The 24069-nt window shown below is 46.9% G+C and overlaps 1 protein-coding gene across 1 annotated transcript in view; it reads right to left on the bottom strand.

Moving 5' to 3' along the window:
• The window catches only part of gabra4 (gamma-aminobutyric acid type A receptor subunit alpha4), a 159039-nt gene that overhangs the window by 131509 nt on the left and 3461 nt on the right, over nt 1–24069 (bottom strand). The window lies entirely within an intron of this gene.

Here is a 24069-nt window from a genome sequence, read left to right as displayed (position 1 = left end):
TCTGGAATTTTTTGAGGATGTAACTCGTAGAGTGGACAAGGGAGAAGCAGTGGATGTGGTGTATTTGGACTTTGCAAAATGCTTTTGACAGGGTCCCACACAAGAGATTAGTGTGTAAAATTAAAGCACATGGTATTGGGGGTAATGTACTTACGTGGATAGAGAACTGGTTGGCAGACAGGAAGCAGAGAGTCGGGATAAAGAGGTCCTTTTCAGAATGGCAGGCAGTGACTAGTGGGGTTCCGCAGGGCTCAGTTCTGGGACCCCAGTTATTTACAATATATATTAATGATTTAGATGAAGGAATTGAGTGTAATATCTCCAAGTTTGCAGATGACACTAAACTGGGTGACGGTGTGAGCTGTGAGGAGGATGCTGAGAGGCCGCAGGGTGACTTGGACAGGTTAGGTGAGTGGGCAAATGCATGGCAGATGCAGTATAATGTGGATAAATGTGAGGTTATCCACTTTGGTGGCAAAAACACAAAGGCAGAATATTATCTGTATGGCGGTAGATTAGCAAAAGGGGAGGTGCAACAAGACCTGGGTGTCATGGTACATCAGTCATTGAAAGTTGGCATGCAGGTAGAGCAGGCGGTGAAGAAGGCAAATGGTATATTGGCCTTCATAGCTAGGGGATTTGAGTATAGGAGCTGGGAGGTCTTACTGCAGTTGTACAGGCCCTGGAATATTGTGTTCAGTTTTGGTCTCCTAATCTGAGGAAGGATGTTCTTGCTATTGAGGGAGTGCAGCGAAAGTTCACCAGACTGATTCCCGGGATGGCAGGACTGACATATGAGGAGAGACTGGATCGACTGGGCCTGTATTCTTTGGAGAGGGGATCTCATAGAAACATATAAAATTCTGATGGGACTGAACAGGTTAGATGCAGGAAGAATGTTGTGGAAGCCCAGAACCAGGGGACATAGACTAAGGATAAGGGGTAAGCCATTTCGGACCGAGATGAGGAGAAACTTCTTCACTTAGAGAGTTGTTAATCATGGAATTCCCTACTGCACAGAATCGTTGATGCCAGTTCATGTAATATATTCAAGGGAGAGTTAGATATGGCCCTTATGGCTAAAGGGTTCAAGGGGTATGGAGAGAAAGCAGGAAAGGGGTACTGAGGTGAACGATCAGCCATGATCTTATTGAATGGTGGTGCAAGCTCGAAGGGCCGAATGGCCTAATCCTGCACCTATTTTCTATGTTTCTATGTTTCTATCTTTCCTGAATATTGAATACCCCTGGATGTTGAGCTCCCAGCCTTGGTCACCCTGGAGCCATGTCTCCGTAATCACAATTGCATCACATCCGTTAACAGCTATCTGCGCAGTTAATTCACTCACCTTATTACGAATGCTCCTTGCATTCAGACACAGAGCCTCAGGCTTGTTTTTGTAACACTCTTTGTCCTTTTAGAATTATGTTGTAATGTGGCCATTTTTGATTTTTGCCTTTGATTTTTCTGCCCTCCACTTTTACTTTACTCCTTTATACCTTTTGCTTCTGTCCCCATTTTATTTCCCTCTGTCTCCCTGCAAAGGTTCCTATCCCCCGTTAGTTTAAAGCCTCCCCAACAGCACAAGTAAACATTCCCCCTGGAACATTGGTTCCAGTCCTGCCCAGGTGCAGACCGTCCGGTTTGTACTGGTCCCACCTCCCGCAGAACCGGTTCCAAAGTCCCAGGAATTTGTATCCCTCCATTTTGCACCATTCCTCAAGCCGCATATTCATCTTAACTATCCTGCTATTTCTACTCTGACTAGCGTGTGGCACTGGTAGCAATCTTGAGATTACTACCTTTGAGGTCTTACCTTTTAATTTAGCTCCTCGCTCCCCTAAATTCAGCTTGTAGGACCTCATCCCGCTTTTTACCTATATTGTTGGTACCTATATGCACCACGACAACTGGCTGTTCACCCTCCCCCTCCAGAATGCTCTTCAGCCGCTCCAAGACATCCTTGACCCTTGCACAAGGGAGGCAACATACCATCCTGGAATCTCAATTGCGGCCGCAGAAACGCCTATCAATTCCCCTTACAATAGAATCCCCTACCACTATAGCTCTTCCATTCTTTTTCCTGCCCTCCTGCTCAGCAGAGCCACCCATGGTGGCATGAACTTGGATGCTGCTGCCTTCCTCTGATTGGCCATCTACCCCAACAGAACCCAAGGTGGTATATCTGTTTTGGAGGGAGATGACCACAGGGGACCCCATATTAAAATAATTCTCAACATTGTCATGCAATGTGCATTCATTATAATCATGTAAGGCCATGATCGTTAACAACGCATACATCAAAGACCCAATCAACGTTCGGGGTCAAGCAGGGCTGCGTCATCACCCCAACCCTCTTCTCAATCTTCCTCGCTGCTCTGCTCCACCTCACAGTCAACAAGCTCGTCGTTGGAGTGGAACTAAACTACAGAACCAGTGGGAACTGTTCAACCTTCGCCATCTCAGGCCAGGTCCAAGACCACCCCAACTTCTATCGTCGAGCTACAGTACGCGGACGACGCCTGTGTCTACTTACATACAGAGGCTGAACTCCAAAGCATAGTCGACATATTTACTGAGGCATACGAAAGCATGGGCCTTATGCTAAACATTAGTAAGACAAAGGTCCTCCACCAGCCTGTTCTTGCTGCACAGCACTGCTCCCCAGTCATCAAAATCCACGCGCGACCCTGGACAACGTGAACCACTTCTCTTATCAAGGGAGCCTCCTATCAACAAGAATAGGCATTGACAACGAGATCCAACACCGCCTCCAGTGCACCAGTGCAGCCTTCGGCTGCCTGAGGAAAAGAGTGTTTGAAGACCAGTCCCTCAAAACTGTCACCAAGCTCATGGCCTACAGGGCTGTAGTAATACCCGCCCTCCTGTATGGCTCAGAAACATGGACCATGTACAGTAGACACCTCAAGTCGCAGGAGAAATATCACCAAGGATGTCTCCGCAAGATCCTACAAATCCCCTGGGAGGACAGACACAACGTTAGCGTCCTTGACCAGGCCAACATCCTCAGCATTGAAGCACTGACCACATTTGATCAGCTCCGCTGGGCAGGCCACATAGTTCGCATGCCAGACACGAGATTCCCAAAGCAAACGCTCTACTCGGAACTCCTTCATGGCAAACGAGCCAAAGGTGGGCAGCGGAAACACTACAAGGACACCCACAAAGCCTCCCTGATAAAGTGCAACATCCTCACTTATACCTGGGATTCCCTGCCAAAGACCACCCTAAGTGGAGAAAGTGCATCGGGGAGGGCGCTGAGCACCTCGAGTCTCATCGCCGAGAGCATGCACAAATCAAGCGCAGGCAGCAGAAAGAGCGTGCGGCAAACCAGTCCCACCCACCCCTTCCCTCAATGACTATCTGTCCCATCTGCGACAGAGTCTGTGGCTCTCGTATTGGACTGTACAGCCACCTAAGAACTCATGTTAAGAGTGGAAGCAAGTTTTCCTCGATTCCGAGGGACTGCCTATGATTATGATGACAACTTACTCACCTCACTAAAATTAACACTTTTGTGACTTATCAAAAAAAGTCAAACTGTGCTTGGAATGTAACGCTTTGGGAAGCATTTCAAAAGTTCAAAAACATTTCTGAATCGCTGTCTATTTTTACTCCACCTTATTTTGCAATGATGTCTCAATAGCCTAATAATATTGCCGAGGTAATTTTATGAGTCTAACTGCCAATCTGGACCCTAACCCACGAGCAATGCATATCGGAAATTCAGGCATGCCCACAATTTTCTGACCATTAAGAAGTGAAAAAATTGTAAAATTACACCTCACGTGTCTTCTCTATAACCCGTACAGCCGCACAGTAAATGTTTCTGGCTGAAATGTGTGTTTGCTATGGTATCCTTACAAAATAGCATTAATAATTATGTAAATATTTTCTAATTAATGCTTAAGAAGAGTTCAAGCAAATTGGTGTTGACCTACTGAGATAATCCATATAAATAAAGTTGCATCATTTCTATCAGTGAAACAGATCATAAATGTTGGGCTAGGCACAGGAGAAAGAAAACAGAGTTCTTGGTCAGTCATCTCTGCTATGTAAAGGTACGCATCGTGTATGAAGTGAGAACAGCATTGGGCTTAGCAATGATGCCTATATCAGTTCACTAGTTTCTTGGCACCCAGTGCTCCAAGTCACACATGAAGAATGACCAGCTCAGTGAGGTACCAGTGGACCGTGGGCCGAAGACTGTTTTCTTGCCTAGATTTTTAGTTCCGTAATCTCCGTGTGGGAAGTCCATAGAACCATCCTAAATAGATCGGAAAAAATGTTAGAGGCTGAAAACGAATGCCTATCTATGAATCATCATCAGAATTAAAGGTACCTGTTTTCTCAGCCCTAGAAGTTTCGGCCAAAGATGCAACATTCTCACAACCTACACATGAGCAGATGTCAGTGCAAGGTAGCTTCTTGAGAAGACAAGAACACCTTCCTTGTGCACACTGGGTCTTTCTGCATGAACAATGTGCAAACTCCATTAAACTTGCTGGTGCTGGAGGAAGTGTCATCCAGTCTGTGACAAGTAAATCATCTTCAAGTTTCCACCCATGGGGCTAGAACCTCCACTTTGAGCTTATCGCCCAAAAATGGGCGTTATTTCCGGCGTTGGCATTAAAAAAGGGTTTTCAGATCGGCGGCTTATCGCCCATTCTCAAAACACCTCGTTTACATTTTTGAAAATGGGAGTTACCGCGAGCGATATCAAATGGGCGATAGCATTACATTTTTCTGACCTTCTGCCGTAAAGTGTGGCCGTCCTTAGCAATGGTATGGCAACGCTCGATTCCCGCGATTCTGGAGGTCAAGGGTCACCATGACATGCGCAGAAAAGAAGATAGAGAGAGAGGGTGCTCAGAGTCACTGAAAGTGTGTGTGGCTGTGGTGTGTGCTTGTTTGGCTGTTGTGGAAGGAACGACGGGGATTCACCAGCAGCAAAAAGCCCACTAAGCTCCAAGAACATAGTTGACACTGAGTTTTTGTCCAACAAATAACATATAAAATGGAAGGGATGCAGGAGGCCCTGGAGCTGGTAGCCAGGAACACTGGTGGCAAAAGGCTCCCAATAGTCCCAGAGCGCGGCACTGCACCCCAAGGTGATGCATCCCCATTGCCAACCACACATGAGAGCCAGCAGCAACATCTTGCTTATGGCTCAGAGCACGCTCCCACCTTGGGACCGTCCTCTCCCGTATCCATCGAAGCTGCGCTTCGGGCGTCACCTCCCCCCCCCACCACCCTCAATGAAGCATCGCCTGAGGACCTCCTCGGCCAGGCGGCTTGGAGTCAGAAGGGGAAGGGAAAGTGGGAGAGGTGGGGAGGAGAAGCGGATGGGGGGTGGGAGGGTTGGTTTGTACAGAAATACTGATGATTTCAGACTAATGGTCGGTTTAAATGTTTTTTATTTAACAAAACCTTGCAGCACATTGGCTCAGATAGCTGCACCATTACTCGCCGGTGATTCCTTAACATCAAAGGGTATAATCACACTCAACTTCAATCAACTTAAACTTTAACTGTCACCGAGGTGATGCCCACCATTGATGTATGACCTGCACACCCAGCAGTGTGTCAGCCTTGTAAATAACACCAACGTTCTTTCAGGCAAAGCAATCATTGATGAGCTCCTGACGTAAGGCTCCTGCAGCTATCATGCCAACATGGGCCCTTTCATGCGGTTTACAGGGGGGCGGGGCATGGCTTCAGCGTCAGCCTGATTGTCAGGGCCAATGTCAGTGTTTGCCTCCTCATCCTTCTTTTCCTCTCTCTGGTGAGGTGGACTGTCAGGCTCATCAAGCAATTCTTGTCCCTCCTGATAGTCAAGTTGTGTAGCATGGAGCAGACCACCATGAATTGAGCTACCTGCTCAGTGTGGTATTGGAGCTCACCTCCTGAGTGGTCCAGTCATCTGAAGTGCTGCTTCAGCACGCCAATGATTTTCTCCACGATATTGCGAGTTGCTCTGTGGCTCTCGTTGTATCGCCTCTCGGCCTTGGTGTGGGTGTCATGCAAGGGGGTCATCTGCCAGGTAGCGAGGCTATATCCTTTGTCACCAAGCATCCAGCATTGACCTTGTGGCTCATTGTTAAACAAGTCAGATACAGTGCTCTCACGCAGGATGTACGCATCATGGATGCTGCCCGGAAATTGAGCATTCACTGCCAGTATAATTTGCTGGTGATCAACAACCAGCTGGACATTCAGGGAGTGGAATCCCTTGCGGTTCCTGAAAACCTCAACATCCTGAAAAGGTGCCCGCATCACGATGTGCGTACAGTCTATTGCTCCCTGCACCTTGGAAAAGTTTGCAATTCTGATGAAACCTAGACCACTCTCACTCTGTGCCTCCCTGGTCGTAGGAAAGCTGATCAAGTCTCTCCTGCATGCGTATAGAGCTTCACTGACCTGTCTAATGCAGCGATGTGTGGCATGCTGAGAAAGTCTGCAAATATCGGCAGCTGTGGCCTGAAAAGAACCCGAGGCATAGAACGACAGTGCCGTGGTGACTTTGATCTTGATGGACAGTGCAGTTCTGATGGTGCTGGCAGGCTGCAGATCTGCCCTTGTCAGCTGGCATACCTCAGTGATAACCTCTTTGTGGGAGCGCAGTCTCCGAAGGCAGATGGTGTCGAGCAAGAGTGGAGAGTGGAGAGCACCAGTTCAAACTGTCACAGGACAGAGAGTGGAGAGCACCAGGTCCAACTGTCACAGGAGCATCCAGTCGTGCCCCGGTAACTACCCCCAAAGGAAGTGGAGTGTGGGAAATTGCACTCCGCTTCCATTGAGGGGTGGTAAGCCAATTCTGCGGCGGGAGCAGGACTTCCACGCTGGGGGCTAAAATTCCTGGCCCCAGAAGGTTACCGCCCCCAAGATGGGAGCCTGTGCGGGGAGGCAGAGGGAAGTGGAGGGGAGACAGGGGCAGGGGATGGAGGGGAGAGTGGTGGAGGTGGTGGGCGGAGAATCCCAGGGCAGGAGACGGGAGGGGCCACATTGCAGCGGAGGTCTGGGGGGGGGGCGAAATGTGTTGGAGGGGCAGGCCTGGGGGCTCTGTGCCTCGGTGCGGGGAGTGTTCGGAGTGGGGTGGACGGGTTGACTGCGCAGATGGCGGTTGGTGGATGTGGTGTGGTTGGCATCGCACGGACATGGCTCAGGGGTGGCCGGGGCTGGGGGCTCGACATCCGGGGGTGTTCGGCATTTGGGAAGGATTCTGATGGGACGGGGCGGGTTGGGTGTGGGGGGAGTGTTCCCGGTGTTGGATGGGTCCGGAGCTGGGAGGGTGGGGGCGGGGGGCGGCATGGTCTTGGGATGGGGGATGGGCTGTTTGGGGCTGGGATGGTGAGAGACTTCTTCATTCGGGGAGTTGTTGGCCTGTGAGGTTCCCTGCCACGGAGAGTTGTTGATGCCAGTTCATTGGATGTGTTCGGGAGGGAGTTGGGTGTGGTCCTTGCGGCTGGGGGGATCGGGGGGTGCTGGAGTGGGTGATCAGCCATGATCTTGTTGAATGGCAGTGCAGGCTCGAAGGGCCGAATGGCCTACTCCTGCACCTATTTTCTATGCTTCTAAGTCGAGGTAAGAATGCTTCTCCTTGTACTTGCAGGTGGTGTAACGTCTGGTCCTCCTCATCTGTCTGTCACTTCGTACATTGGACACATAATGCAGTGCAGCATTCCTTCAGCGATGTCGAATCTGCTGCAAGTAACTGGTCACCAAGAGAGGGTGAGTAAGGACAGGCCTCATTGCAGTAGCTCTCTGTTTTCCACCAATTGCACACAAACAAGGAATGTCCCGATGAACACACCGCTTCAATTCCAATCGCTCACAGTATGGTCAAAATGTTTTTAGAGATGTTCACATCAATTCCAACGACCTGCAGAGTACATCCGAACTCTGCCGAGGTTGAAGCACAACAGCCTTTTAAAGGACGCGACATGTGATCTACAACATGGCGTCTATAACGCTGGGATTCATTCCGGTTAGTTCCACTTTTTGTGGGCGGTTTTTTGAGCGAGCGGTTTTGTGGGCGAAATGTATGCGAGGTGGTGAAATTAACAATAGGCTATCTCCATGGCCGATAGTTTGGGTAAATATACTCTTTACAACAAAAAACAGTCGCCGGGCGTTAACATTGAATCTCGGCGTTACTTCCATGCGGAAAGTAATGCGGGCGATAATATGGGCGTAGAATTCGCCCATCCTGCTGATTCCGCCCAAAAAAACGGGCAGTAATTTTTTTTTTTGGCGTTAACCACACGGGGAAAGTAACGCTCGGCTATAAGTTTCCGCAAAATGCCTGCCAGTTTCCATTTTGTGCCAAAGTGGCCGATATATGGGCATTATACGTCATTTCAGCAATAAAATGGGCATTAAGTGGCATTAAGCAGGCAAAAAAAGTGGAGGTTCTAGCCCATAGTCCTTTGGAGATGGGATTTCCAGCATGTGCTCAAGACATTGTTTGTGAATTGCAGACTGGTAATTGGCACGCTGTATATGCTTGTACAGTGAATCTTTATTTGGTGGCAAGCACTTCTCTGCATAACTTCTGGTCTTGAACATTTGACATCTGGCCTGGTCGACATCAAGGCATGGGGAGTAAAGAGGTGAAACAGATGCCACAGAATAGCCAGCCTCTTACCTGTTCTTATTGCCACAGTATTTATGTGCCTGGTCCAGTTAAGTTTCTGGCCAATGGTTACCCCCAAAATGTTGATGGTGGGGATTTGGCGATGGTATGCCATTGAACATCAAGGGGCGGTGGTCAGGACTTGTTGGAGACATTCATTGCCTGGCACTTGTTGCTTGTCACTTATCAGCCCAAGCCTGAATGTCGTCTAGGTCTTGCAGCATGCAGGTATGGACTGATTCATTATCTGAGGAGTTGTGAATGGAACTGAACACTGTCCAAACATCAGCGAACATCCCCACTTCTGACCTTATGTTGGAGGGAAGGTCATTGATGAAGCACCTGAAGATGGTTGGGCCCAGAACATTGCCCTGAGGAACTCCTGCAGCGATGTCATATGGCTGAGATGATTGAAGTCCAACAACCACCTTCCTTTGTGCTATGTATAACTCAGGCCAGTGGAGAGTTTTCCAGATTCCCATTGACTTCCATTTCACTAGGGCTCCTTGATGTCACACTCAGTCAAATGCTGCCTTGATGTCAAAGGCAGTCACTCTCACCTCACCTCTGGAATTCAGCTCTGTTGTCTATGTTTGGACCAAGGCTATAATGAGGTCAGGAGCCGAGTGGTCCTGGCGGAACCCAAACTGAGCATCAGTATGAAGGTTGTTGGTAAGTGCGGCTTGATAGCACTGTCGACGATACCTTCCATCACTTTGCTGATGATTGAGAGTAGACTGATGGGACGGTAATTGGCTGGATTGGATTTGTCCTGCTTTTTGTGGACAGGACATACCTGGGCAGTTTTCCACATTGTTGGGTAGATGCCAATGTTGTAGTTGTACTGGAAACTATTTGAAGGGGCTGCTCTTCAAATTCTGGTTGCTCTTCAGTCCCACGCTCCTGATTTTTGGGCACCCTGTGTGGAGGGGAGTGGACAGGTCGGAAGGTCTCCTCATAGGACTGCTCCTGGGCTAGGCCAAGGTGGCAGCGGGTGGTCGAGGGGGTCGTTCAGCCTGACTGCCTGCCTCTCTTCCGCGGTTACATCCGAGCCAGGGTGTCCCTGGAGATGGAGCACGCGGTGTCCACCGGTATGCTCGCGGCCTTCCGCAAGAGGTAGGCACCGGAGGGACTGGAATGCATCATCACCCCTGGCGACCAAATTTTAATTTGATTTAAGTTTACTGTCCAAAGTTTAATTTGTTTAATTGTGTCAGTTTTAATGCCCTCCCCGCTTTAATCAGGGGGCACTTGTATTAATGTTTCAACAAAATAGTTGTAGCTGTACTGGAACAGCTTGACTAGAGGCGCATTTGTTCTGGAGCACATATCTTCAGCATGACAGCCGAGATGTTTTCGGGGCCCATATCCTTTGCTGTATCCAGTGCGCTCAGCCGTTTCTTGCTATCATGTGGACTGAATCGCATTGGCTGCAGACTGGTGGGGACCTCAGGAGGTGGCCGATATGGATCATCCACTCAGCAGTTCTGGCTGAAGATGGTTGTAACCACTTTAGCCTTGAGTTTTGCACTCGTGCGCTGGACTCTGCCATCATTGAGGATGGGGATATTCATGGAGCCTCCTCCTCCCATTAGTTACTTAATTGTTCACCACCATTCATGACTGGATGTGGCAGGACTGCAGATCTTTGATCTGATCCGTTGATTATGGGATTGCTTAGCTCTGTCTATGGCATGCTGCTATTGCTGTTTAGCATGCATGTAGTCCTGTGTTGCAGCTTCCTCAGGTTGGCACCTCAATTTTATATACGGCTGGTGCTGTTCCTAGCTTGCTCTTCTACACTCCTCATTGAACCAGGGTTGGTCCCCTGGCTTGATGATAATAGTAGAGTGAGGGATCTGCCGGGCCATGAGGTTACAGATCGTGGTGGAATACAATTCTGCTGCTGCTGATGGCCCACAGCATCTCACGGATGCCCAGTTTTGAGCTGCTAGATCTTTTCTGAATCTATCCCATATAGCACAGTGGTAGTGCCACACAACACGATGGAGGGTGTCCACAGTGTAAAAATGGAATCTCGTCTCCTCAAGGACTGTGCGATAGCTACTGCTACCATTGCTGTCATGGACAAATGCACTTGCGACAGGTAAATTGGTGAGGACGAGGTCAAGTATGTTTTTCCCTCGTGCTGGTTCTCTCACCACCTGCCGCAGTTCTAGTCTGACAGCTATGTCCTTCAGTACTTGGCCAGCTCAGTCCCACCTCCAGAGTACATTATGTGCCCTTGCTACCTTCAGTGCTTCTTCAAATGGTATTCAACATGGAGGAGTACTGATTCATCAGCTGAGGGGGGGGGGGGTGCAATAGGTGGTAATCAGCAGGAGGTTTCCTTGCCTATGCTTGACCTGAAGCCATGAGACTTCATGGGATCTGGAGTCAATGTTGAGCACTCGCATGGCCACTCCCTTCTGAATGTATTCCATTTAGCCCGGTGGTACTGCCTCACAACACGATGTGCCACCACCTCTGCTTGGTCTGTCCTGCCAGGAGGACAGGACATACCCAGGTCCAAAGGAAGCCTCCGACCGCAATTTTCCCCCCTGTGAGTATGACTATGTCGAGCTGTTGCTTGACTAGTCTGTGGGACAGCTCCCCCAATTTTTGCACCAGTCTCCAGATGTTAGTGAGCAGGACTTTGCAGGGTTGACTGGGCTGGAGGTGCCGTTTTTGTTTCTGAAGTCAGTGTCGGCGTCGATGCCAAGTGGTCCATCCAGTTTTATTCTTCTTATTGCTTTTCGTAGCGGTTCGTTATAACGAGTGGCTTGCTGGGCCATTTCAGAAGGAGGATAAGAGTCACATTGCTGTGGGTCTGGAGTCACATATAGGCCAGACCAGGTAAGGACAGCAGATTTCCTTTCCTAAAGAACATTAGTGAACCAGATGGGTTTTTACGGCAATCTGATAGTTTATAGTCACGCTGACTGATATTAGCTTTTTATTCCTGATTTTTTAAGTTAACTGAATTCAAATTCCCCAGTTGATGTGGTGGAATTTGAACTCACATCTCCAGATCATTAGTCCAGGCCTCTGAATTAATAGTGCAGTAACATAACCACCATGCTACCATTGAGTAGGCTGGGGCTCTTTACTCTAGAAAAGATAGGGTTGAGGGGTGACCTGATAGTGATCTTTAAGATTGTGAAAGGGTTTGATAGGGTAGGCATAGAAAAGATGTTTCCACTTGTGGGACTAGGGGCCATAAATATAAGATAGTCACAAGTAAATCTAATCGGGAATTCAGGAGAAACTTCTTCACCCAAAGAGTGGTTAGAATGTGGAACTCGCTACCCCAAGAAGAAGTTCAGGAAAATAGCATAATTCATTTAAAGGGAAGCTAGATAAATATTGAGTGAGAAAGGAATAGAAGGATATGCTGATAGGGTCAGAAGAGAGATGGAAGGAGGCTCGTGTGGAGCATTAAACAGTTGGGCCGAATGGCCTGTTTCTGTCATGTACATTCTATGTAATTCTATGTAATACTTGAGAACTGACGTGGTACCTCTAAGCCTACAGCAATTGACAACAAATTGTTGCCGGTTGGAATTCACTTTTTGATCAACATTATGGCCCATAATTTGCGGTCAGCAGCGAAGCACAGGTGCTCTCCATTGGCCCCGAAGAAAGCTGCCCACAGGGATCACATGATCGCTGTGACATGGAGTTTGCCTTATTTGACATTCAATTGATTGCAGCGTTTTGTTATGGGGATTCGCGGTGAAGAGCTGTAGTGGCGTCAACAAGCTGTCTAATCACATTGACGAATTCTCACAGACACTAAACCAGGAAATGAGAAGCTGTTTTTATCCGGAAATTTTAAAAATGCTACAGACAAAGAAATAATGATTAGTACTCTGACATGGAGTTAAGGTAGAAGCTGAACTATCATGAACAAACTTAAAAAAAATTAAAGTTTAAAAAAAAGTGTTATAATGAAGAAATTTGACGCTCCACAAATATCAAAATTAGTTTTTCAGGGCCAGTATGGTTGTTTACCAGTCAATATGGTGTCATGGTACATCAGTCATTGAAGGTTGGCATGCAGGTGCAGCAGGCGGTTAAGAAAGCAAATGGCATGTTGGCCTTCATAGCAAGGGGATTTGAGTACAGGGGCAGGGAGGTGTTGCTACAGTTGTACAGGGCATTGGTGAGGCCACACCTGGAGTATTGTGTACAGTTTTGGTCTCCTAACCTGAGGAAGGACATTCTTGCTATTGAGGGAGTGCAGCGAAGGTTCACCAGACTGATTCCCGGGATGGCGGGACTGACCTATCAAGAAAGACTGGATCAACTGGGCTTGTATTCACTGGAGTTCAGAAGAATGAGAGGGGACCTCATAGAAACATATAAAATTCTGACGGGGTTAGACAGGTTAGATGCAGGAAGAATGTTCCCAATGTTGGGGAAGTCCAGAACCAGGGGTCACAGTCTAAGGATAAGGGGTAAGCCATTTAGGACCGAGATGCGGAGGAACTTCTTCACCCAGAGAGTGGTGAACCTGTGGAATTCTCTACCACAGAAAGTTGTTGAGGCCAATTCACTAAATATATTCAAAAAGGAGTTAGATGAGGTCCTTACTGCTAGGGGGATCAAGGGGTATGGCGAGAAAGCAGGAATGGGGTACTGAAGTTGAATGTTCAGCCATGAACTCATTGAATGGCGGTGCAGGCTAGAAGGGCCGAATGGCCTACTCCTGCACCTATTTTCTATGTTTCTATGTTTCTATGTAAAACCCCAGTTATACCTATTCCAACAAGGCTGACCATTTAATGGGGTGTTTAACAGTAATATTATTGCTAAAAAGCCCAAGGGCTGGATTTTCAGTTCATTTGCGCCTCGGTGGAGCGTTAAATGCTGTTTTCGGGCGCTATGCCGGGCACCGAGGATTTACCGCTCGGCCGGAAGATTCAGCTATTGGTTTGCGGCGGCTCAAAAACATACCGCCCCGCCCTCCGTTTTTAGTGTGATGATAACATCAATCATCGCACAACGCTGCGGCTAGAGCCCCGGATGGAAAATTCGGCCTTAACGCCTCATTTAACGCCCACACCAGTAAACACCTGAAAATACAGGTGGTCCCAGGGTACGGCAGGCGGTGTTGGCAGCATTTTTAAATGGAGGGATGAGGATCCTACATCGCAGGTCATATTGACTACAACGGTTGCGTACGTAATATTGTGTGAATCTCCAACTTGCAAACTTCACTGTTATCTGCCATTGCAGTGCTGTTACAATGTCAGTGAGAAAATTTAATGGGGACGTTACTAGTTCGCCAGCGCATCACGCTCCATGCTATTGCCAGGCGGTGTCAAGCTAGAGGAAGGACTCTTGGCCATGTTGGCCATGGATGATGAGAGGCCAAAGGCATTCGGGAGGGATGGCTTACCCCCCACGTGTTTACAGACACCGCGCTCAGATCTCCAGCTCTCTGAGGAGCAGTGTGTGAGAAGGTTGCGCTTCCAAAAGGAAGTGCTGACAGAGATATGCCATCTCCTACAGATAGATCGATGCCTGCACCGCTCTGGAGGCAGCCTTCAATACTCCCCTCAACAGGTATCTAAATTCATTGTGGTGTGCTGCATGTTGCACAGCTTGGCCATCATGAGGGGTCAGTCATTGCCAATGGAGATTGCAGGCCCACCTCAGGAGGAGGAGGACGACGAAGAGGAGGCTGGCGATGCCCCCATTGGATAGCCACACCATCCACAGGGGAGGCAGCGTGAAAATGCTGTCGGACAGATACTCGCACATCGCCGGCTCATAATGGGCCGGCTCTCCTAATTGGAGGTAGCTGAGAGTTGGAACTAATACTCGACAAGCTATGTGCGCCCATAAAGGCACATCTCTGGTGAACATTGGAATGATGCACAAGACACCAATGGTGTCATAGATTTTACTGCAACAATGTCACAGAAACCGCCCCCCACCAAAATAAAACCATACAATATACAATGTTATGTTGCAGGGCACTAAACAACAATGACACATTTTTACCGCCGCAGGTTTAGGCTCGGGTGCACAAAGCCCGTTGTGTAACACCTGACTTAACACCAACGCACCTCCAAGTTACATTTTTGCCAAAACTTGCAGTCGAAGGCGCAAACTATTTTCAGGTGCTACTTTAACGCCCCCCCGCAATTAATGCCCCGAAATCCAAAAGGCCCAAAATCCAGCCCTATGTTTTTGTCACTTTGACTGATATCACTGATTACACTGATTGCCAGCTATGGGGAGGGTGGGGGGCGGGGGGGCGGTGGGTGTGAGTGGTCCACAGCACAGCTAGTGTCAGAGCAGTTAATGATTGACCACAACTTCAGGATTTCCGGCTTTAGATGCGCATGCGCTAAATCCTGAAGTTGCGGTCAATTTCAGAGGGGTAATAACGGTGAATGCTGTTCGTTCGCCGTCATTACCAACCGCAAATTCCGGGCCATTAGTTTTTCTGCATTTGGCACATGCTGACAGTTCTTGGCTGTGCCACTAAACTATGGATCAGTAGAGTAAAATTAATAGGAGCATTCTATCCCGCAAAACTACAACTTCATAAAATCATGGCCTAACTAGTGTTGTATATAGTTCGAGCATATCTTCCCTACTTTTATATTCTATGCCTCCGCTAATAAAGGAAAGCATTCCATATGCCTATTTAACTACCTTATCGACCTGTCCTGCTATCTTTAAATATCTGTGGAACATTCATAAGAAATAAAAGCACGAGTAGGCCATTTGGCACCTCGAGCCTGCTCCGCCATTTAATAAGATCATGGCTGATCTGATCCTGGCGTCAACTCCACTTTCCAGCCCGCTCCCCATAACCCTTGACTCCCTTATCATTCAAAAATCTGTCTATCTCCACCTTAAATACATTCAATAACCCAACCTCCACAGCTCTCTGAGGTAGAAAATTCCAAAGATTCACGACCCTCTGAGAGAAGAAATTCCTCCTCATTTCCGTATTAAATGGTGACCCCTTATTCTGAAACTATGCCCCCTAGTTCTAGATTCCCCCACTAGAGGAAACATCCTCTCTGTCCCCTCAGAATCTTATACGTTTCAATAAGATCACCTTTCATTCTTCTAAACTCCAATGAGTATAGGCCCAACCTGCTCAACCTTTCTTCATATGATAACACCTTCATCTCAAGAATCAACCTCGTGAACCTTCTCTGAACTGCCTCCAATGCAAGTATATCCTTCCTTAAATAAGGAGACCAAAACTGTATGCAGTACTCTAGGTGTGGCCTCACCAATACCCTGTACAGTTGTAGCAGGACTTCCCTACTCTTATACTCCATCCCCTTTGCAATAAAGGCCAACATTCCATTTGCCTTCCTGATTACTTGCTGTACCTGAATGCAAACTTTTTGTGACTCATATACAAGGACCCCAAGATCTGCTGCACCACAGCATTTTGTAATCTCACCCCATTTAAATAATAATTTGCTTTTTTATTTTTCCTACCAAAGTTTTCCCACATTATATTCTATCTGCCAAATCTCTGCCCACTCATTTAGCCTATCTATATCCCTTTGTAGATTTTTGCATCCTCCTCACAACTTGCTTTCCTACCTATCTTTGTATCATCAACAAATTTGGCTACATTACACTCGATCCCTTCATCCAAGTCATTAAAATAAATTGTAAATAGTTGAGGCCTCAGTATTAATCCCTGTGGCACCCCACTAGTTCCAGTTTGCCAACCTGAAAATGATCCATTTATTCCGACTTTGCTTTTTGTTTGTTAGCCAATCATCTATCGATGCTAATATATTACCACCAACCCCATGAGCTCTTATCTTGTGCAGTAACGTTTTATGTGGCACCTTATCGAATGCTTTCAGAAATACAAATATACCACATCTGCTGGTTCCCCTTTATCGACCCTGCTCATTACTCCCTCAAAGAACTCCAGAAAATTTGTCAAACATTGATTTCCCCTTCATAGAGCCATGCTAACTCTGCTAGACTCCATTATGATTTTCTAAATGTCCTGCTGCTCATTCCTCAATGATGGACTCCAGCATTTTCCCAACGACAGATGTTAGGCTAACTGGTCTATAGTTTCTTGCTTTCTGTCTACCTCATTTCTTAAATAGGGGCATTACATTTGGGGTTTTCAGTCTGCTGGGACTGCTTCAGAATCCAGGGAATTTTGGTACATTACAACCAATGCATCCACTAACTCTGCAGCCACCTCTTTTAAGACCCTAGGATGCATGCCATCAGGCCCAAGGGACTTGTCCACCTGTAGTCCCATTTGTTAGCCTGGTACTTTTTCCCTAGTGATAGTTGTTATATATGTAAACCTGTAAATACCTTGTTTAACCACCAGAGGGCTCATCCTCTGGAGTTCTAAGAGATCCCAAAATTCCTTGGGAGCACTTGTACATAAGGAGGCCTCACGGGCTGGAGAGGCACTATGGAGACCTGTAATAAATGACTACGGTCTCACATTATTTTAAGCTTACAGTATCTGGTCAGATTCCTTATTCAAGACATAGCAACTGGTGACAAGATACAGATGATGAACCTCACCGCAACAATGCAAAGGACTGTGGGAATCCTGGAGAAATTTTCGGAGGGAGATGATTGGGAAACCTTTGTGGAGCGACTCGACCAATACTTCGTGGCCAACGAGCTGCAAGGAGAAGCGAACGCTGCCAAACGAAGGGCGATCCTCCTCACTGTTTGTTGGGCACCAACGTATGACCTCATGAAAAATCTGCTCACTCCAGCGAAACCCACAGAGAAGTCGTATGATGATTTGTGCACACTGGCCCGGGAGCATCTAAATCCAAAGGAAAGCGTTCTGATGGCGAGGTACCAGTTCTACACGTACAAGAGGTCTGAAGGCCAGGAAGTGGCGAGCTACATCGCTGAGCTAAGGCGCCTTGCAGGACATTGCGAATGTGAAGGACAATTGGAGCCCATGCACAGGGACTTCTTTGTACTTGGCATTGGCCAGGAAGTAATACTTCGCAAACTTTTGACTGTAGAGACCCCAACCTTGAGTAAAGCCATAGCGATAGCCCAGGCGTTCATCGCCACCAGTGACAATACCAAACAAATCTCTCAGCACACGAGTGCTGCTGCAAGTACTGTGAACAAAGTAATGTTGTTTTCGAATCGTAACGTACAGGGCAGGACTCACATGACTGCAGCTGCACGTCCACCGATGTCTTAGAGTCCACCATCACGGGTATGAATGCAAGGCCATTAACACCTTGTTGGCGCTGCAGAGGTGATCATCGTTTCCATTCATGCCGCTTCGAAGGATATGTTTGCAAGGGCTGTGGAACAATGGAACACCTCCAACATATGTGCAGGTGTGCTGAAAACCCTGCTAATCCTGTAAACCACTATGTTGCAGAGGAGGACAGATCCACGGTGGATCATGATGAACCAGAGCCTCAGACTCAGGAGGCAGAGGTAAATGGGGTGCACACATTTACCACAAAAATTCCCCCAATAATGCTGAATGTTGAATTAAATGGACTCCCGATGTCAATGGAGCTGGACACAGGTGCGAGCCAGTTCAAAATGAGCAAAACAACTTTTGATAAATTGTGGTGCAGCAAGGCCTCAAGGCCAGTCCTGACTCCCATTCATACTAAACTGAGAAGGTACACAAAGGAACTGATTCCCGTAATCGACAGTGCTACTATAAAGGTCTCCTACGGTGGAGCGGTGCACAATTTACCACTCTGGGTGCTACCGAGCGTTGGCCCCACGCTGTTCGGCAGGAGCTGGCTGGGAAAGATACCCTGGAACTGGGACGACATCCGAGCACTCTCGTCCGTCGACGACACTTCATTGTGCCCAGGTCCTAAACAAGTTCTCCTCGCTGTTCAAACCGGGCACCGAGAAGTTCCAAGGAGCAAAAGTGCAGATCCACTTGATTCTGGAGGCGTGACCTATCCATCACAAGGCGAGAGCGGTACTGTACATGATGAGAGAAAGGGTGGAGATCGAGCTGGACCAGCTGCAACGAGAGGGCATCACTTCGCCGATCGAATTCAACAAGGTGGGCCAGTCCAATTGTTCCAGTCCTCAACAAAGATGGCTCCGTCAGAATCTGTGGTGATTGCAAAGTAACTATCAATCGTTTCTTCCTGCAGGATCAATACCCACTACCAAAGGCAGACGACCTATTTGCGACGCTGGTGGGAGGAAAAACATTCACGAAGCTAGACTTGACCTTGGCCTACATGATGCAGGAGCTGGAGGAATCATCGAAGGGCCTCACCTGCATTAACATGCATAAAGGTCTCTTCATTTGGGATTCGATCAGCCGCGGCGATATTCCAGAGGAACGTGGAAAGCTTGCTGAAGTCGATCCCGCGCACCATGGTCTTCCAGGACGACATCTTGGTTACTGGTCGGGACACCGTCGAGCACCTGCAGAACATGGAGGAGGTTCTTAGTTGGCTTAAGCGTGTGGGGCTCAGGTTAAAATGCTCGAAGTGCGTTTTCCTGGTGCCTGAAGTGGAATTCCTGGGGAGAAGAATCTCGGCGGACAGCATCAGGCCCACCGACTCGAAGACGGAGGCAATCAAGAACGCACCGAGACCACAGAATGTGACGGAGCTGCAGTCAGTTCTAGGATTCCTGAACTACTTTGGTAACTTCTTACCGGGTCTTAGCACACTGTTAGAATCATTGCACTCTTTACTGTGTAAAGGAGATGAATGGGTATGGGGTAAAATCCAAGAAAATGCATTTGAGAAAACTAGGAAACTGTTACGCTCAAACAAATTGCTTGGGTTGTATGATCCATGTAAGCGTTTGGTACTAGTCTGTGATGCGTCGCCATACGGTGTCGGGTGTGTATTGCAACAAGCTAATGAATCTGGGAGATTGCATATGCATCCAGAAGTCTGTCTAAGGCTGAGAGGGCCTACAGCATGATCGAAAAAGAAGCATTAGCGTGTGTTTATGGGGTAAAGAAAATGCATCAATATCTGTTTGGGCTCAAATTTGAATTGGAAACCGACCATAAGCCACTTATATCCCTCTTTTCTGAAAGTAAGGGGATAAATACGAATGCATCGGCCCGCATCCAGAGATGGGCGCCCACGTTGTCCGCATACAACTACAGGCCAAGCACAGAAATCTATGCCGATACTTTCAGTAGGCTGCCATTGCCCACCACAGGGGTGGAGTTGGCACAGTGCGCAGATTTAGTTATGGTAATGGAAGCATTCGAGAGTGAGCAATTACCTGTTACTGCCCGACAAATTAGAACCTGGATGACCCCTTCCTGTCCTTAGTAAAAAACTGTGCTCCACGGGAGTTGGTCCAGTGTCCCGTTAGAGATCCAGGAAGAAATAAAGCCGTACCAGCGGCGCAAAGATGAAATGTCCATACAGGCCTCCTATGGGGTAATCGGGTAGTGGTGCCAAAAAAGGGCAGGGACACTTTCATCAGTGACCGCCACAGTACCTACCCAGGCATTGTAATGATGAAAGCGATAGCCACAACACACGTGTGGTGGCCCGGTATCGATGCAGACTTAGAGTCCTGCATGCACAAATGTAACACATGTTCACAGTTAAGCAATGCATCCAGGGAGGCACCACTAAGTTTATGGTCCTGGCCCTCCAAACCATGGTCCAGGGTCCATGTCGACTATGCAGGCCCATTCTTGCGAAAAATGTTCCTTGTGGTTGTAGATGCGTACTCCAAATGGATTGAATGTGAGATAACGTCATCAAGCACGTCCGCTGCCACCATTGAAAGCCCGCGGGCCATGTTTGCCAAGCACGGCCTGCCTGATATCCTTGTGAGTGACAATGGGCCGTGCTTCACCAGTGCCGAGTTCAAAGAGTTCATGACCCGCAATGGGATCAAACAGGTCACATCAGCCCCGTTTAAACCAGCGTCCAATGGTCAGGCAGAGCGAGCAGTGCAAACAATCAAGCAGAGCTTGAAGAGGGTAACTGAAGGCTCACTGCAGACTCACCTATCCTGAGTTCTGCTTAGTTACCGCAAAAGACTCCACTCGCTCACTGGGGGTCCCCCCGCTGAACTGCTCATGAAAAGGGCACTTAAGACAAGGCTCTCGCTAGTCCACCCTGATCTACACAAACAGGAAGACAGCAAGCGGCTTCAACAGAATACATATGATCACGCAAATGTATCATGTGAAATCGAGATTAATGATCCTGTATTTGTGTTGAACTATGGACAAGGTCCCAAGTGGCTTCCCAGCACTGTCGTGCCAAAGAGGAGAGTAGGGTGTTTCGGGTCAAACTTTCAAATGGACTCACCTGCAGAAAACACTTGGACCAAACCAAACTCAAATTCACGGACTATCCAGAACAACCTACAATAGACTCTACCTTTTTTGAACCCCCAACACACACACAAGTGGCAACCGATCCAGCGGTTGACCATGAAGCAGAACCCAACACCTGCAGCAGCCTAGCAGGACCACACCCAGCAGTCCTGCAAGGCCAGCTGCGCAGCAAATGACTTACCAAAACCAGCATTTGCACCGAGACGATCAACCAGGGAAAGGAAGGCCCCAGATCGACTCACATTGTAAATAATTACACTATTGACTTTGGGGGGGAGTGTTGTTATATATGTAAATCTGTAAATACATTGTTTAACCACTAGAGGGCTCATCCCCTGGAGTCTCAAGGGATACCACAATCCCTTGGGAACACCTGTACATAAGGAGGCCTCACAGGCTGGAGAAGCTCTCCAGAGACCTGTAATAAAGGACTACGGACACACATTACTTTGAGCTTACAGTATCTGGTCAGATTCTTTATTCAAGACATAATAATAGTAATTGTTTTAAGTTCACCCCCCCCCAATAGCCCCTTGATAGGCAATTAGTGGGATGCTTTTAGTGTCTACTACCGTGAAGACAGACACAAAATATTTGTTCAAAGTCTCCTCATTTCTCTGTTTCCCATTATTAATTCCCCAGTCACATCCTCTAAGGGACCTGTGTTTACTTTAGCTACTCACTCCCTTTTTATTTACCTGTAGAAGCACTTACTGTCTGTTTTATATGTATTGCTAGTTTACTCTCATAAGCTATCTTCTCTCTCTTTATCATTTTTTAGTCATCCTTTGTTGGTTTCTAAAAAAATTCCCAATAATCTGGTCTTCCACTCTTCTTTGCAACATTGTATGCCTTTGTTTTCAATTTGATATCATCCATTACTTCCTTAGTTAACCATGGATAGTTCATCCTTCTCTTCGAGTCTTTATTTCTTACTGAAGTAGATCTTTGCTGAGAGTTATGAAATATCTCCTTAAATGTTTGCCACTGCTTTTCTACAGTATTACCCTTTAATATATTTTCCTAGTCCACTTTAACCAACTCTGCCTTTATACCTTTGTAATGACCTTTATTTAAGTTCAGAACACTCACTTGAGACCTTGCTTTCTCACCCTCAAACTGCATTTGAAATTCTACCATGCTATGATCACTCTTCCCAAGAGGATCCTTCACTATGAGATCATTAATTAATCCAGACTCGTTACACATTATCAGATCTAAAATAGTCTGCTCTCTGGTTGGTTACACAATGTATTGTTCCAAGAAACCATCCCGCATACACTCTATGAACTCTTCTTCAAGGCTACCTTTGCCAATTTAATTTGGAATTCACTCCCACCGCTCCCACCAGTGATTTCTTTCCCTTAGTATTTCTTATCTCCACCCAAACTGATTCTACATCTTGATCTTCTGAGCCAATACAATTTCTCTCTACTGCACTGATCTCATCCCTTATTAACAGAGCTATCTCACCTCCTTTTCCTTTCTGCCTATCCTTATGAAATGATAATGATATTCAGTTCCCATCCTTGGTCACCTTGCAACCTCTAATGGCAATCAGATCATACGTTTTTATTTCTACTTCCACTGGAGTGGACATATACTCCAAGCTCCCTCTAGTCCTCCATACCTCTCAGTATCCTTCCATTTATTCTGTATTCCCTTGTCTTGTTGCCCCTCCTGAAATACATTACCTCCCACTTTTATGGATTGAATTCCGTTTTCCATTTTTCTGCCCAACTGACCAGTTCATCAATATTTTCTCCTCATTGTCAACCATACAACCAATTTTTGTATCATCTGCAAATTTCTTTATCATGCCCCCTACATTTAAGTCTAAATCATTAATAGATACTACAAAAAGCAAGGAACCGAGTACTGAGCCCTGTGGAACCCCACTGGAAACAGCCTTCCAGTCGCAAAAACACCCATCAACCATTATCCTTTGCTTCCTGCCACTGAGTCAATTTTGGATCCAATTTGCCATTCTCCCTTGGATCCCATGGGCTTTTACTTTTATGATCAGCCTGCCATGTGGGACCTTGTCAAAAGCCTTGCTAAAATCCATGTAGACTTCATCAAGTGCACTGCCCTCATCGAGCCTCCTTGTTACCTCCTCAAAAAATGTTCACATGAACTTCTGTCAGTAACAGCATTTATCCCAACTCAGCAGACATCTGTAGCCTACTAAATGCCTGTATTAGATAGGTTTTTAATGATACACCACAGTCTGGCTCCGTTCCTGAAGCCTATCCCACCTTTTTATCTTCTGTGGCCTATCTGGCTACTTTCTGCTTCTCACATTATACTTTGTCCCACATTGTCTTGGTCCTATGCAGCTTAATAATAATTTACAACAATGGCACAGGAATTTTGAACTGTTATATATTCTTTTTGGACATCATTTTTAAATTGCAAAACCAAAATAAGCATAGTACATGCAGAAAACCAATCAATTCCATTGGATAATTCAGTGTTTTGTCAATGTGCTGTGCATTGCCAGTGGAGTACTGTCATAGAGATAAAGAGGTCCCAGATTCAATTGCATTTCAGTTTTGAGTTTGCTGTTCTCAGCTGGGGCACCAGTTGGGGTCTTATAAATTGCATCACAGCCTTTAGCAAAGGTGAGAAAATTAAACCACATTTCCTTTATCTGATTGCTTTCTAATAACTCTGCTGAAATATGTTGGTGTGTGTTTTTGTGAGCATTCTGTATTGTTTATCCTTGTGTGTGTTGTTTGTGGGTGTTGTTTGTGTGTGCCATGTCTCAAAATTAAAACAGGATTGGACTCAATCTGATTTCTCCACAATCAAATTGTCTGCTGCCATTCATTGTCCAGCCCTATAAATGAAGAATGCTTTCTTGGGTCAGGAGTGAGGGCTCATGAAACTGTACCCCAGCAAAAGTCATAGAAAAGGTGAAAAGTAGTGAATAAAGTACATTTTGTCATGCCAAATTTATTGCTGACTGAATTTGTTGGTTCTGGTATAGCCATTCCTATTTATGATAAACCTAGAACAACAGCGTGGTCCAATCCAGCTTATTAAAAGCTTAAATTCTTGACCCAACTCGTATCAACCCATGGACTTCCCAAAA

Source organism: Pristiophorus japonicus, chromosome 2, assembly GCF_044704955.1.
Source record: "Pristiophorus japonicus isolate sPriJap1 chromosome 2, sPriJap1.hap1, whole genome shotgun sequence".
Lineage (NCBI taxonomy): Eukaryota > Metazoa > Chordata > Chondrichthyes > Pristiophoridae > Pristiophorus > Pristiophorus japonicus.
Note: the sequence above shows the minus strand (reverse complement) of the source record. Positions and strands in the feature narration are given on the sequence as shown.